At 34.5% G+C, this 14,952-nt stretch overlaps 1 protein-coding gene across 1 annotated transcript in view; it reads left to right on the forward strand.

Moving 5' to 3' along the window:
• Nucleotides 1-1,556: 1,556 nt before the first annotated feature.
• LOC129947146 (tumor protein p53-inducible nuclear protein 1) overlaps nucleotides 1,557-14,952 on the forward strand; it is a 102,057-nt gene continuing 88,661 nt past the window's right edge. Inside the window, exons 1-2 of the mRNA XM_056057590.1 lie at nucleotides 1,557-1,755; nucleotides 1,955-2,050. The gene's annotated coding sequence lies outside the window, so the exon portion shown is untranslated. The remainder of the gene's footprint in view (nucleotides 1,756-1,954; nucleotides 2,051-14,952) is intronic.

The following is a 14,952-nucleotide window of genomic DNA, read 5'->3' on the forward strand; positions in this document are numbered from 1 at the left end:
TTAAATATTTGTGTTTGGTAATTTTCAATTTTCTCATGAACTAGAAGACATACAATCATATAGTTATCAATTTTGATCAAAAAAAATAAGAGCAATAAATTCTAATATAAAAACAATAGTAGATAATCTTGAAGTATTGAAAAATTACACTTTAAACCTTTATTAAATTTATTTACTCAAATTTTGAGCTTCACATTATTATTTTTAAAAAACTACATATAATTTTGACTTGATTTAAAAACTGGATAATAGAACAGAACGTTGCCTTTAAACAAATGTATCATACTTAATTGTAAGTATTACCGTTATTTTGTAACTATTTTTTCCATTTTAAATAATACTTTTTTTTAAATTGCCCCTTTTATAGTAAAAAATGCTTGCTTTAAACTGTTCTATACAAATCCGTCATTAAACTTGCCCATTTATTTTATTTTATTATTATTTATGCATCCAATTTAAGGAATGACAGCACAAAATAACAAATTTGAAAAAATAGCAGTACTTTTTTGCCTTGACCTGTCATTTGAAGAACCTGGGGTTTTATAAAACACAGCTAGAAAATTGACTATGAATAAGAGCAGGGTTTATGTAACCAACAAGCCTTAAACTATAGATCAAGAAATCACGACTCAATTCTCTACGAATACGCCCCGTATTATTTATTTATAATTTTATTTAATTTGAAACAAAACAAATTATTTAAAGTTGTCAAAACACAGATGTTTCCTATTTTATATATTAACATTTGTCATTTATATGACAGTTAAGGATTAAATATATTTGTAGTGTACTTTTGCATTCACAAAGATAATTAAAATTTGAGTACCTACGTAGTCACTAGCTTAAGGAACTAGTCCATTCTGTTAAAAATATAGCAACGCTGTATGAATTATGAATTTAAACAAAATGGTCTTCGCTCGAAAGTGAAAGTCTAGATTTCGGTCGATAAATCATTTAATTTCCCTTGATATAAAAAAGGATGTACATCTTTCAATCATATCATTTGCTTACTCTTTTCTTATAGATATCGTGTTCACGGATTTTAAAAAAGACGTTTTCGAGAAGAAAAGTTGAAGCAGAATTTAGACCTATCTGCGTACCTACTACGCTTACTGAAAAATGAGAACCTTTGTGAAAAAAGTACTATTTAAAAACAGTCCACAGCACTGCCAAATCCTTTATATCTTCATTTGAATTAAATACTTTACCTAGGTATTCCCCTTTTTGTTTTATCTTAACTTCTTTTTATACCATTTATTATATATTCCTTCATCCTCATATCCTGTTTCAGAATACGCATACTTACATATATTTTGTTGTAATATACATATAAATAAGTTGTTTCTTTAATACACCTTTAGAAAACTCAGCTGTTAACTGTTGTGTGCGCAAGGTTCATTTTTCTCAATTCCATCTTCCATTCTATCCATCTTTTATGTTTTTATTCCATTTTCTTTATATTTTCATTTTCAGAAACCAGAAAACAAACACAGTGCTATAGAACAGAAACAGAAACAGAGCTCTTTACATGAATTTTTGTGTACAAAACACTAGTCAGCTGAGAGCGCGTCCCACAACAAGTTCGTCGAACATAACTAAAATTTAAAGATACACAAGACACAAAGTGTTACTGTACATATACACATATAGTATATAGGTTCTTTTTCCTCTTTGCAATTAAAACAGCTTAAAACAAAAGAAACAACAGCAATAAAAGAAAAAATATCCTTGAAGTGCAAGGACATTTGAATCAAAGTAAATATATAAATAATAAATTTAAGTTTAAAAGTTATACACATATTTCCTTTTTTCTAATTTTATTTATTAAGTGAATGAAAATCCTTAAAAATCCTTTAAAATAAAGACAAAAATACTTAAAATAAGAAAAGAAAGAGAGTGCATACCTAAATGAAAAGTTAAAAATCAATTTTTCTTTTTTTTTGTATTATTTAAGGATTTTTAACGGAATCTTTACATGGAAAAATAAAGGATATTGCATTCTAAAAGCAGCAGCAACAAAAACAAAAAGAACAAAATAAACAAATTTAAGGTGAGTCGTTATTTTTAAAAATAATTCCAAAATTGCTTTTCTATTTTTCCTTCTTTCTTCTCGTGTTTTGCTATATTTCTGTATACAATTTGATTTCTGGTTTGAGGGGGAGGAATTGGAATTTACCTACCACCTTTTAAGTTCATCTTCTTTTCATCATACTTAGGTATTAAATGCTTGTGTATACTCCTCTGCTGCCTGTTCTGCTAGTACCTATAAATCCTATCGTTTCTGAATCTTTTATCATCTGGTGTTGCGAATTAGGGTTCTTGAAAAATACCAAAAACCGACCCTGAACCCACCTACCTACCTGCCTGGCTGCTGCCTGCTTGCCTGCGTCATGTCAAATCAGGAATGTAAATAAAATGTTCGTATACCAAAAGGAACATAATTTAGTTATAAAATGATTCCATCTTTTCACATTGTGTGTAGCCGAATCGATATTATGTGCGTATGTTTATATTTTACCCAGGAAAAAGCTACATACCTACCTAACCTAGTAGGGGCTTTAAAAGTATGAATTAAAATGTATCTCTATTTACGTACTCTGTTAAAAGGGTGACCAGAATTTATAATAGAAAGGAATAGAAAGGGAGAAGAGTAAATTTAAAAAAAAAGAGGATTTCATTGTTGAAAATAAGTACCAACAAAGTAATCTATTTATACGTACTCAATTTTCATTTGGTTTTTAATGAGTAGGTGCCTATCTTTATTTATGAAATCGAAAATACCTTAAGGATATTTTTGAATAAAAGATTGAATGTTGTTTAAAAAGCAGTAGGGCTCAGAATTTTTGTTTGTGTCCAAAAGGTTCTAATTTTTCGTTATCACTTAACACAGATATCCAATCCTGTGACAGATGGATTTTGATTTGAATCAAGCATGAAAAGAACTTAACAAAAATTTCTGTCACAATAATTGTCAGTTTCATCAAAGTGAAAAATATTTTATTTGAGAAGAAAATTATCCAAAACCTATTCCAAATGTGTGACAGTGACAGTTCTTTGCTATACCTAGGTATCGATTGTTCTTGTTCGGATCTGTCAAAATATCAATTTTTATCCCAGTGGTCTTTTTAATAGCAACAATTTTTAGAAATCCTTATAAATTGGAGTCAGACTGACAGTTGGTTGGAGAAATGTTTGAAAACTGTATTTACCAATGGAATTCGCAATAAAATTCTATCCAAAAAATTGAACACAAGTGAAAATAATATTTCGTTGCTGTCATTGTGTGTCCTTTCCTTTTCTTACCATGTTTAACTCAAGGGCGGATCCAAACTCTTTTTCAGGGGGGGGGGGGGGTCATAGTCATACACTTAACATATAAAGGGAGTTTTTATTCAACAATTAAAAATGTTCTTTAATGTGTTCTGTAAAGGAGGCTGACAAAATTAAAATAACATAATGTGTATCTTAAACTTACATATACACATTTCAAGGACTGAAGTGACAACTTAAGTTATAAAATGAGGTAAGGGTATGTTCAATTTTTTTTAATTTGGACGACTCACTACATATGAAAGCATTCCAAGATTCCAACAGTTTTCTAAATATGCCCTATTCAAGGCTAAAACAATAGTTTAGAGAATTGTTGGTTCATTTCACCCAGAAATGTAAGAAATTGTTTTGAAACATACCTTTTTTAAAAAATAATCAGCCCTATCATGAGTTCCATTGTAATCGGAAATTTTTACAAATCCCGAGAAACTGTATCATGAAATCCGTTCGTAATGCAAAATTGTATGACATTTTCCACTACGAACGGATTTCATGATGCAGTTTTTCGGGATTCGTACAAATTTCCGCTACAAAAATTCAAAAACTGATATGAAGAATAGTCTTGATTTTTTGACGTAGTTTTTTCGAATTAAATTTTCGAGGGAGAGGGGTCTATTATTACTATCGCTATCAGTGCTTACTCGTAGATGAAAGAAAATATTTTGATCTTGAAGGAGTCAACAAAACTTAAAAATTGTAGAGAAAAAAATGTTTGGTTCTTGAATTTAAGGACATAGGTGCATTTAAGTACTTATAAATTTACATTTTACATGGTGACCCTTTTTGAGATATCGAGTTTTGTTAATAAAAATGAATATTTTTTTAAAAATAAAAAAAAAATATAACAACATTGTTAAGAAAACTTTTAAAAATAACGGTTTATGAAGGGTACTCTTCTGGATCAATACCGAACTATGTTTTTTTTTTGTTGAAAGAAGACAAATTAAGGATAAAATTTAGAAAGTTTATAATTTTCGTAATAAAAAAAATGAAAAAAAGCTTTTTTTCGATTTTTCTACCATCGAAATGTCATGTTTAATAAAAAGCACGAGCTAGAATTTTTTTACGAATTACGAATTTTTGAGACGTAATTGTAGTACCCGTAGCATGATGGTTAGTGCGTTGGACTGTCAGTCGTTCTTTGACTTCCAGCGAGTGAAGAAGTGTGCATTAATCTTTTTTTCAATTTGTAATTTAAATTTAAAAAGTGTTGAGCATTTGCTAAGTTGGCATTGTGCCACAGTTTTCAATAAGTAATCGATAGCCTAGTGGAGGTGGCGGCCGAACACAACTCCAAGGGTCGTGGGTTCGAATCCCGGTCGGAGCGCACAAAAAATATTGAAGCTTTTTTTCACAATCGTGAAATCGTAGATTTTATTGATTGGGAAAAAAAGCAAATGGAGAGGGAGAGGAAAGCAGGGGTATCGAAAGATACCTCTGCCAATACATCAGGTGATGTTACTGTGGTGCAAGCAGCGGTACAAAAAATCACCGAAACACAATCGGACCATTCAACTGACCAGTGGGCAATAGTAAAGAGAAAAAGGCAATCTCCCAACTTGGTAAAACGTACTAATCCAGCCAAGCGGAACGCAAATAAGAAAAAAATGGAAGAAAAATCGAAAGGTGTGGCGTCAGAGCACGAAACATCAGAGAGTGATGACTCTGGGAGCCCAGATTACGTCTCAGAGGGTGGAGAAGGGCAGTTTAGGTCTCCGAAATTTAGGAACAAGATCCTATCGGAGACAGAACCGCCAACAAATAAATCGTTGGAGGGGGAGGTGGACCAAATCCTCCATGAAGAAAAGCAACTGATGGAGGCACTGCAAACTAAACAGGCCGCCATCAGTAAATTTGAAGACAGCCTGAAAAAACTAAAGGAGGAAATGGAGCCACTCCTCAGCCAACTAAAGCTTAAGCAAGAAGCGCGCCGGCAGCAAGTGGCAGCGCAACTGCAACTGCAACAAAAACACCAGCAGCAAAAACAACAGCAACAACAACCACGGCAGCAAAAACAACCACAACCCAAGCCCGCTCCCAAAAACACAGGAGCGGAGCAAAATAAAAAGAAGCCAGCAGCAGTGACAGGCCCAATTGCTGAGGGCCCATCGACTTCTGCTAAGGCCAAACAGCAGCAACAACAACAGCTACAACAACAGCAGCAGCAGCAACAGAAACAGCAGCAACAGACACAGCAGCAGCAAAAACAGCAGCAACAGCAAAAACAGCAGCAGCAGCAACAACACCAGAAACAACCACAGCTCAAGAAGGAGAAGGTGCCACCAATTAGGACCTATCAGGTTGACCTGCAGGACTTGAAACAGGTATGTAAGTCGGCCACTAAGGGAAATTTTTTACTAAATATTTTGAACGAAAAAGAAAAGCGGTATTCGGTACAGTGCTTCTCACTGGCCGAATACAAGCTAGTGAAAGAGTTACTTAAGGAGGCCACAGCTGAGTTCTTCAGCTACACGCCTAAGAGCGAAAAATTCCAGACGGTCCTTCTGAAGGGTATAAGTTCCTGCACGGAACCAGAGGAGCTTTTAGCTGAGCTCCGTCAAAAAGCCACAGACGATCTCGATTTTATCGGGGTCAAGCCTTTCACTACGGTGAAGTCCAGGCGAGGGGGTTATAGGCTGCCAATGTTCCTGGTAACATTATCGCCCCAAAGCAGTGTTAATAGTGTCAAGGGAATCACATCTCTCGACAATCAAGCTGTACGCTGGGATACATTAAAAAGGCACGACGGCATTTTACAATGTACTAACTGCCAGAGGTTTGGCCATGCCAATGCCAACTGCAATATGCAGTTGCGTTGTGTCAGGTGCGGAGAAACCCACAAAGTAGGTGAATGTAAGCTGGGGAATGAGCGGGTTGAGGATTTGACCCTGCTCAAGTGTGTCCTTTGTGGAAACCAAGGGCACCCGGCTAGCTATAGGGGTTGCCCTAAGGTCCAGGAAATGAAACAGAAACAGGCCAGTCAAAAAGCCGAAATAAGTCGAAAAGTTCGACAGGCTCCTATACAAAAATTCGTAGATCCCAAATTCTCTTACGCCCAAATGGTGTCAGGGAGTGGAAACACGAGACAGGCTCCACCAACGGTTGCCCCAAAGGCCCCTGTGCCTAAGGCACCAGAGGTGCAGCCTGACATTGTAGCCTTGTTGTTGAGCATTCAAGGTCAACTAACAGGACTGCAAAGTCAGATAAAGGAGCAAGGCAAAAGGGTAGATCATCTCTACTCTTTGTTGCCTGGCCTGGCGCAATTTAGACCATAATGGGCGCGCTGCCGGAGACGCGCCTAAAAGTCCTAGCTGTGAATGTAAATTCACTGATTAGGATTGAACGAAGAGCCAATATGTTCCAATTGTTGAAAGACTACAGTCCCGATGTGTTTATGGCTAGCGAAACTAAGCTAAACCACAAACACAAATTGACTCATAAAAATTACAATATCGTAAGAAAAGACCGGCCTGACTCCACTCAAGGGGGCGGTGTCGCTCTCTTTATACGAAAAGGCATTAATTATAAAGTCATATACAACAATAAATTGCGAAAGCTCAAGACGCTAGAAGTTTGCGTTGTATGCATCTCTCTCACTCAAGGGAAGCGGATGTATATGATTGCGGCTTATGCGGCTGGAGCTCCGCAGGTTACTTACTTTGCTTCAGAACTCGAGATTCTTTTTAGGGAACTGAAACTGAGCTTGGAAGAAAACTATTTCATCTTGGCCGGTGATTTGAACGCAAAACATGAAGATTGGGGAAATCAACATAATAATCCCAGAGGTAATCATCTTTTTAATTTGATGAATCTTAACAGCGTTGAATATGGCGTCGACCTGCTGGCTACCGAAAAGCCTTCGTATCCAAGAAGCGGCTCCTTTCTGGATCTTTTGCTGTACGACACTAGACTGACAGTAACAGACAAAGTGGGTAATCACCCTCGAAACTGCTTACAGACAGTCGAGTACGACAGTGATCACTGCGGACTGGCTGCTGTAATGCAGATTCCGAACGAACGCGTGGAGTTGGAGGAATACGTTGCAACGCACTCTTACAATTACAGTAAGATGCGTTGGCCTCGTTTCACCAACGCCTTAGCGAGAGAACTTCGTTCGAGTGACATAGCCCCACCAAACAACAGAAACCTGACAAATACAGAAATTGACCAACACCTACAACAGATGGACGAAACAATAAAACGTACGATGGAACGGACAATCCCAAAGTACAAAGAACGGGAACAAATGGACGCTTACAGAAACGCGACAATTGACGCACTACGTAGGCACAAGAGTGGCTTACTAACAAGACTCAAAAACTTGCATAGACGACTTACAAACCCACGCGACTTGGAGGTTAGGACACTGAAATCGTCAATAAAAAATGTCAATCTGTTGATTAAGGAGAACTACAGGCTATCAATTAACAAGTACTGGGACCGCAAGATCCGGTCAGTTAATTCGAGTGACCCTAGTATGTTCCCCAAAATCAACAAGATATTCAGGAAAAAAAACGATAATGACCTTCCGTGTCTTAAACTCCAAAGAACTGAAGAGAACAGAGACGTACTCAGGACAGCGCAAATAGATCCAGAGGAAGCCATCTTTGACGATGACTTTTACATAATTGAAGATCCGAAGGAAAAAGTGGAGGCGGTGGGAGCTGCTTTCCAGCAAGTGTACAAGGTGAATGTTAGCATTCGCCCCAACCACGACCTGGAAAACAGAGCCCTACTTAATCACTTTTACCTCCGTAATGATATCACACATTGGCGATCTGAGAACCGCGGTTTCATGCGGTTCAATGACGATTCCTTGGCAAATGCCATAATCGCCGAGCAAACGGGACCAAGTCCCTTGTTAGTGACGAAGGTTGAGCTTCAACTCATCTTCAATTCAATAAAAAATAAAAAGTCAGCGGGTGTCGATGGTATATCCAACGTTGTACTAAGACATTTACCGACGGAAGCAATCGACATTTACACCACACTCTTCAATAATGCACTGAATAATGCATATTATCCAGTGCATTGGAAGACCGCTGTGGTTCATCCTCTCCCGAAAAAGGGAAAGGACAACTCCAACCCGTCAAATCTTCGGTCGATAAGTCTTCTTCCGAGCATCAGCAAAGTTTTCGAAAAAATCATTAATAGGGCTTTGACTAAGTGGGCTGCGGACAACAAAATAATTCCGGATAAACAGTTCGGGTTCAAGGCGGGTCATGACACAATTCATGCTGCGTCTAAACTCGTTTCTGATATCCAATGGAATAAATCAAAACAACAATGCACAGGTGCTGTCCTGGTTGATTTGGAAAAGGCCTTTGACACCGTATGGTTAGAGGGTCTTTACTTAAAATTGAGCAGGTTTGGCATTAGCAAGCCATTGTTGTATATACTTTATGATATGCTTAACGGTAGAAAGTTTGTTGTCAAAAGTGGCAATGTAACTTCTACCACAACATTCTCAATTAAAAATGGTCTTCAACAGGGAGCGGTGAATTCGCCGATTCTCTTCAACATTTACACCAGCGATCTGATAGGTAGTCTTACAAAGGCAATTGCGTACGCCGACGATCTAATTGCGTACAGAACGGCCCGAAAGGTTGAGGTTATTAGAATTCTCTTGCAGCGTGATTTCGACAAGATTCAGCGATATTGCGACGACTGGAAACTGAAAATAAATGTCCAGAAGTCAGAGACAATTCTGTTCCGGACTCCGTTGGCTAGGGCCACGAGGGATACGTGTAAGAATTGGCGCAAGATGGTCATCGTTGATCTTCACGGGCAGCCATTGGCGAGCAAAAGTGTAGTGAAGTACCTCGGTATCTGGTTAGATCAGTATTTATATTTCGACAGACATATAAATGCTGCTCTGACCAGGGCCAGAGGAGCCTTCGCTCTGACGAAACGGCTGTTTTTTAGCAGTCGGCTTGACCCCAGAGTGAAGGTAATTTGCTACATGGCCCTCATACGGCCAATGATCGTGTATGGTTGTCCTGTGTGGTTCAACGTTGCCCCTTCCCAGATGGAGAAGTTTCGGGTGTTCGAGCGGCAGTGTTTACGACGCTGTACCGGCTTATATCGAACAGCCGAATCTTCTTATGTGCATTATTATTCAAACGAGGTCCTATACAACGGGGCTCGAATCAACAGAATTGACAATTTCGTGATAAAACTCGTTCGAGGTCACATTGCAAGAGCTATGTCTGCGACCAACAATTTAATTTTCGGGGCGTTCTATCCGAACGACGAGTATTTTGAGAGTGCACGCTTGAGCGGCTTCATTCCCCCAGAGGCATTCCTCTTTTTAGATAGATGCGGTCTGATACAGGATAGATTGGCAGTTCCGTTAATCTACCACGTCAGACGAAGAACCGTGGATAGGCGACTCCTGTACAATCGGGACGTCATGGCACAAGGCGGAGCAGAGCTCCTTCGGTTCAGTAGGGCTGTGTCCGAACGGGACCGAACGGATAGGGTGAAGCAGGAGAACCAGTTTTGGTGGCTTCAATCGGCACTTGATATTGGGTAGTCGGGATGGGGCTTTAAGCCTTGGCCGGCTTACATACTTGTTTTATAGTTTTAGGGTTTAGTTTTAAGTAGAATAGGCATGGTGGCACAAAAAAAAAATAAAAAATAAAAAAAAATTAAAAAATAAAAATAAAAAAAAAAAACAAAAAAAATTAAAAACAAAAAAAAAAAAACAAAGAAAAAAAAAACATGGAATAAAAAAAAAAACATACAAAAAAGACAGTAAAATATAAAAACAAAACACGTTAGATTTGCTGCTGTGGTTGTTCTAGTTTTAAGTAGTTTATAGGTAGAATAGGTAGTTTAAGTTAGTTTTAAGTTTTATTTAAGGACCTTATTTTAAGTAGTTTGTAAGTAAAAATAAAAAAGGTTATTGATATTAGTTTTTTTCAAAATTTTCTAATGAAAACAAAACAAATAAAATTTAAATTGAAGTAAAATATATCTTAAGGCCGAAAGGCATTAGTAATTAGTGTTATAGTTTAGCTTAGAGTGTCCGTATGGGACCATTAAGTTAGTTGTAAGTTTTGGATAATTTAGGCTAGTTTTATGAATTTTTGTCTAGCTTTAAGATAGGTTTAAGATTGAATTAAATAAAAATGAATTTAAAAAAAAAAAAAAAAAAAAAAAAAAAGTGCGTTGGACTGTCATGCAAAGGGTCTGGGTTCAATCCCTGCCTGTGCCACCTTAATTTAAAAAATAATTTTCGCGGGTACTGCCTCTTGCGAGGAATTGACAAATCCTTCAAGAGTAATTCTTGTCATGAAAAAGTGCTTTCTCAAACTAGCCGTTCGGATTCGGCCCAAAATTGTAGGTCCCTTCCATTCCTGACAACAGTAATCGCACACAGGAATGGTTGAGAGTTGTAAGTCACTAGGCCCTGGTTCACAACGGACTGTTGCGCCACCCCATTTGATTTTTTGATTTGATTTGAATTGAAGGCGAGGTTCAGAATTCAAAGGAAACTTATTATCAATTTGACGATCTCTTATTCAAGGTTTCTTTTTAAGAACCTGAATATTTGCTCTTTTTCTTTTAGAAACAAATTTTATGAAAATAATTCAAAGCATTACTAAAGTTTTTCCAAATCCTTAGTTGAGTGAAACAAAAATGTAAGTTGTTTTTGACAGAAAACCACTTTTGGGGAAATGTCGTTAATTTATCAAATCTTTTGATAGTATAAAATAAAAAATTTGTTTTCATATATATAAAAAAAATAATTAAAAATATAATGGCAGTCATATCCAATAATGCGATACCATAGTTTTAAATTCAAGGAAGTTCCTAGGAAAATAAAACAAAATATTTCCCAGGGGGGGTCTAGATCCCTACGAACCCCCATCTGAATCAGCCATTGTTAACTGTCATTATTTAAATGTCAACGGTACAAATTGGTTAAATCGTAAAAAGCATTTGGCAAGTTTATATTTTTAAGATCTCAAAAATGTCCGTATTCTTAGAATTATAAACAAAATTTGTCACTTTGTTGTTGATCTGTCAAACTACCAGTATACAATTTTTTTTTAACTAATTTTAATTTCCTTTATTTTTATTCTCATTTTTATGTTATATTTTATTTTTATAAACTTTTTTCTTGCATTTTTAAATTCAAAATTGACCCGACAAAAACGGATTACTTGTTTGTAAACAGACCTTTCACTTTGACAGTTCAACTTTTTCAACTCCTCTCCTAGCGCTGAATTTTAAGTTGTTATAAATGACACAAAATGACAGTGAAATAATTAACAATGAGTTAACGAACGTTACACGTTACAATCTTGAACTTTGGGAATATCAAGATTTAAATTTAATTTGTTAAAAATTGTTGACTATGTGTCGTGTTTTTTCATGTCAATGCTGTTGAATAAATATCGATAAAGCTGTCAAAATTTCACTTAGCTTAACTTGATGTACTTCTGAAGAAAAAAAATTAAATGCAGTTAAAAAATATTGAAAAAATCACAAACTTCATCAGTCAAATAGTCCAGCTTGTATTTTGTGGGTATCTGCAAATTTTAAATTCAATTGAACCATGTTTAACTGTCATTGTTCAAATGCCAATGGTACAAATTGATCAATTCGTAAGAAGCTTTAGCAAGTTTATATTTCTAAGATCTCAAAAATGTCCGTATTCTCAGCAAAATAAACAAATTTTTTGACTTTTGTTGTTTATCTGTCAAACTACCAGTATGCAAATTATTATTTTTTTTTAACTAATTTTAATTTCCTTAATTTTTATTCTCATTTTCACTTTTTTTTCTTACATTATTAAATTCTAAATTGGCACAAAAAACGCATTACTTGTTTGTAAACAGACCATTCACTTTGACATTTAGACATTTTTAACTCCTCTCCTAGCATGGATTTTTAAGTTGTTATAAATGACACTGAATGACAATGAAATTAATAATAATGAGTTGAGGAACTAACGTTAAAATCTTGAACTTTGGGAATAGCAAGATTTAAATTCAGTGTGTAAAATATTGTTCAGTTTTCGTTAAAAAAGAACGCGACTGTGGAGTTCTTTCTTGTCAATGCTGTTGAATAAATATCGATTAAGCTGTCAAATGTTCACCAAAGTTAACTTGATTTACTTCTGAACAAAAAAAATTAAGTGCTTCTGTATTTCAAAAATATTGAAAAAATTACCAACTTCATCAGTCAAATAGTCCAGGTTGGATTGTGTGGGTATCTGCAAATTTTAAATTTAATTGAACCATGAACCAAACTGTCATCGCTCAAATGTCAATGGTACAAATTGATAAAATCGTAAAAAGCATTTGGCAAAGTTTATATTTCTAAGACCTCAGAAATGTCCGTATTCTCAGCAATATAAACAAAATTTTTCACTTTTGTTGTTGATCTGTCAAACTACCAGTACACACATTTTTTTTAGTTAATTAAATTTATTACCATTTGCGTTATTTATGAACTGAATTTTAATTTCTTTTATTTTTATTCTCATTTTTTACTATTTTGACACACAAAAACGGATTACTTGTTTGTAAACAGACCATTCACTTTGACAGTTCAACATTTTTAACTCCTCTCCTAGCATGGAGTTTTAAGTTGTTATAAATGACACTGAATGACAATGAAATTAATAATAATGAGTTGAGGAACTAACGTTAAAATCTTGAACTTTGGGAATAGCAAGATTTAAATTCAGTGTGTTAAAAATTGTTCAGTTTTCGTTAAAAAAAACGCGACTGTGGTTTTTTTTTCTTGTCAATGCTGTTGAATAAATATCGATGAAGCTGTCGAATTTTCACTAAAATTAACTTGATATACTTCTGAAAAAACTAAGTGCTTCTGTAGTTCAAAAATATTGACATAATCACAAACTTCATCAGTCAAGTAGTCCAGGTTGTATTGTGTGGGTATCTGCAAATTTTAAATTTAATTGAACTATGTTTAACTGTCATTATTCAAAAGTTAATGGTACAAATTGATTAAATTGTAAGAAGCATTTGGCAAAGTTTATATTTCTAAGATCTCAGAAATGTCCGTATTCTCAGCAATAAAAACAAAATTTTTGACTTTTGTTGTTGATCTGTCGAATTACCACTAAAAAAATTATTTTTTTATTTAACTAAAGTTAATTTCCTTTATTTTGTATTCTCATTTTTCACTATTTTATATTATATTTTATTTTTATAAACTTTCTTTTCTTGCATTTTAAATTAAAAATTGACCCGAAAAAACGGATTACTTGTTTGTAAACAGACCATTCACTTTGACAGTTCAATATTTTTAACTTCTTTCCTAGAGCTTAGTTATAAGTTTTTATAAATGACACTGAATGACAATGAAATACATAAGAATGAGTTGAGGAACGAACATTACAATCTTGAACTTTGGGAATGACAAAATTTAAATTTAATTTGTTAATAATTGTTGACTATCGTTAACAAAAAGAACGCACCTCTTGTGTTTTTTCTTGTCAATGCTGTTGAATAAATATCGATGAAGCTGTCAAATTTTTACTAAAATTAACTTGATATACTTCTGAAAAAACTAAGTGCTTATGTAGTTCAAAAATATTGACAAAATCACAAACTTCATCAGTCAAGTAGTCCAGGTTGTATTGTGTGGGTATCTGCAAATTTTAAATTTAATTGAACCATGTTTAACTGTCATTGTTCAAATGTCAATGATACAAATTGATTTAATCGTAAGAGGCATTAGGCAAGTTTATATTTCGAAGATCTCAGAAATGTCCGCTTTCCCAGCAATAGCAATATAAACAAATTTTTCACTTTTGTTGTTGACCTGTCAAACTACCAGTATACAAATTATTTTTTTTATTTTACTAATTTTAATTTCCTTTATTTTTATTCTCATTGTTCACTATTTTATGTTATATTTTACTTTTATAAATTTTCTTTTCTTGCATTTTTAAATTCAAAATTGACACACCAAAGCGGATTACTTGTTTGTAAACAGACCTTTCACTTTGACAGTTCAACATTTTTAACTCCTTTCCTAGAGCTAAGTTGTAAGTTATAAATGGCACTGTATGACACTGAAATACATAAGAATGAGTTGAGGAACGAACATTACAATCTTGAACTTTGGGAATGACAAAATTTAAATTTAATTTGTTAACAATTGTTGACTATCGTTAAAAAAAAGAACGCACCTCTTGTGTTTTTTCTTGTCAATGCTGTTGAATAAATATCGATGAAGCTGTCAAATGTTCACTAAAACTAACTTGATTTACTTCTAAGTATCGTCTTTTTGAGTGGACGTATTAATAATCTTAAAAATATATCAGACTGTTGTCTTTAAACTGTGAATCGCATTAAAAATTAGTTAATATTAAATATATAATAAGTATAGCCAGACCAATTCTAAGTCGGCAAATTAATAAAAAAAAAAAAAAAAACATATATGTATATTTATGGATGTGTACCTCCTAAAAATTAAGAATGTAATTTGTGTTAAAAAAAAAATCTCAATAAAGACTACTACTACTACTACTAACTTGATTTACTTCTGAACAAAAAAATTAAGTGCTTCTGTATTTCAAAAATATTGAAAAAATTACCAACTTCATCAGTCAAATAGTCCAGGTTGGATTGTGTG

Source organism: Eupeodes corollae, chromosome 2 (genome assembly GCF_945859685.1).
Source record: "Eupeodes corollae chromosome 2, idEupCoro1.1, whole genome shotgun sequence".
Classification (NCBI taxonomy): domain Eukaryota; kingdom Metazoa; phylum Arthropoda; class Insecta; order Diptera; family Syrphidae; genus Eupeodes; species Eupeodes corollae.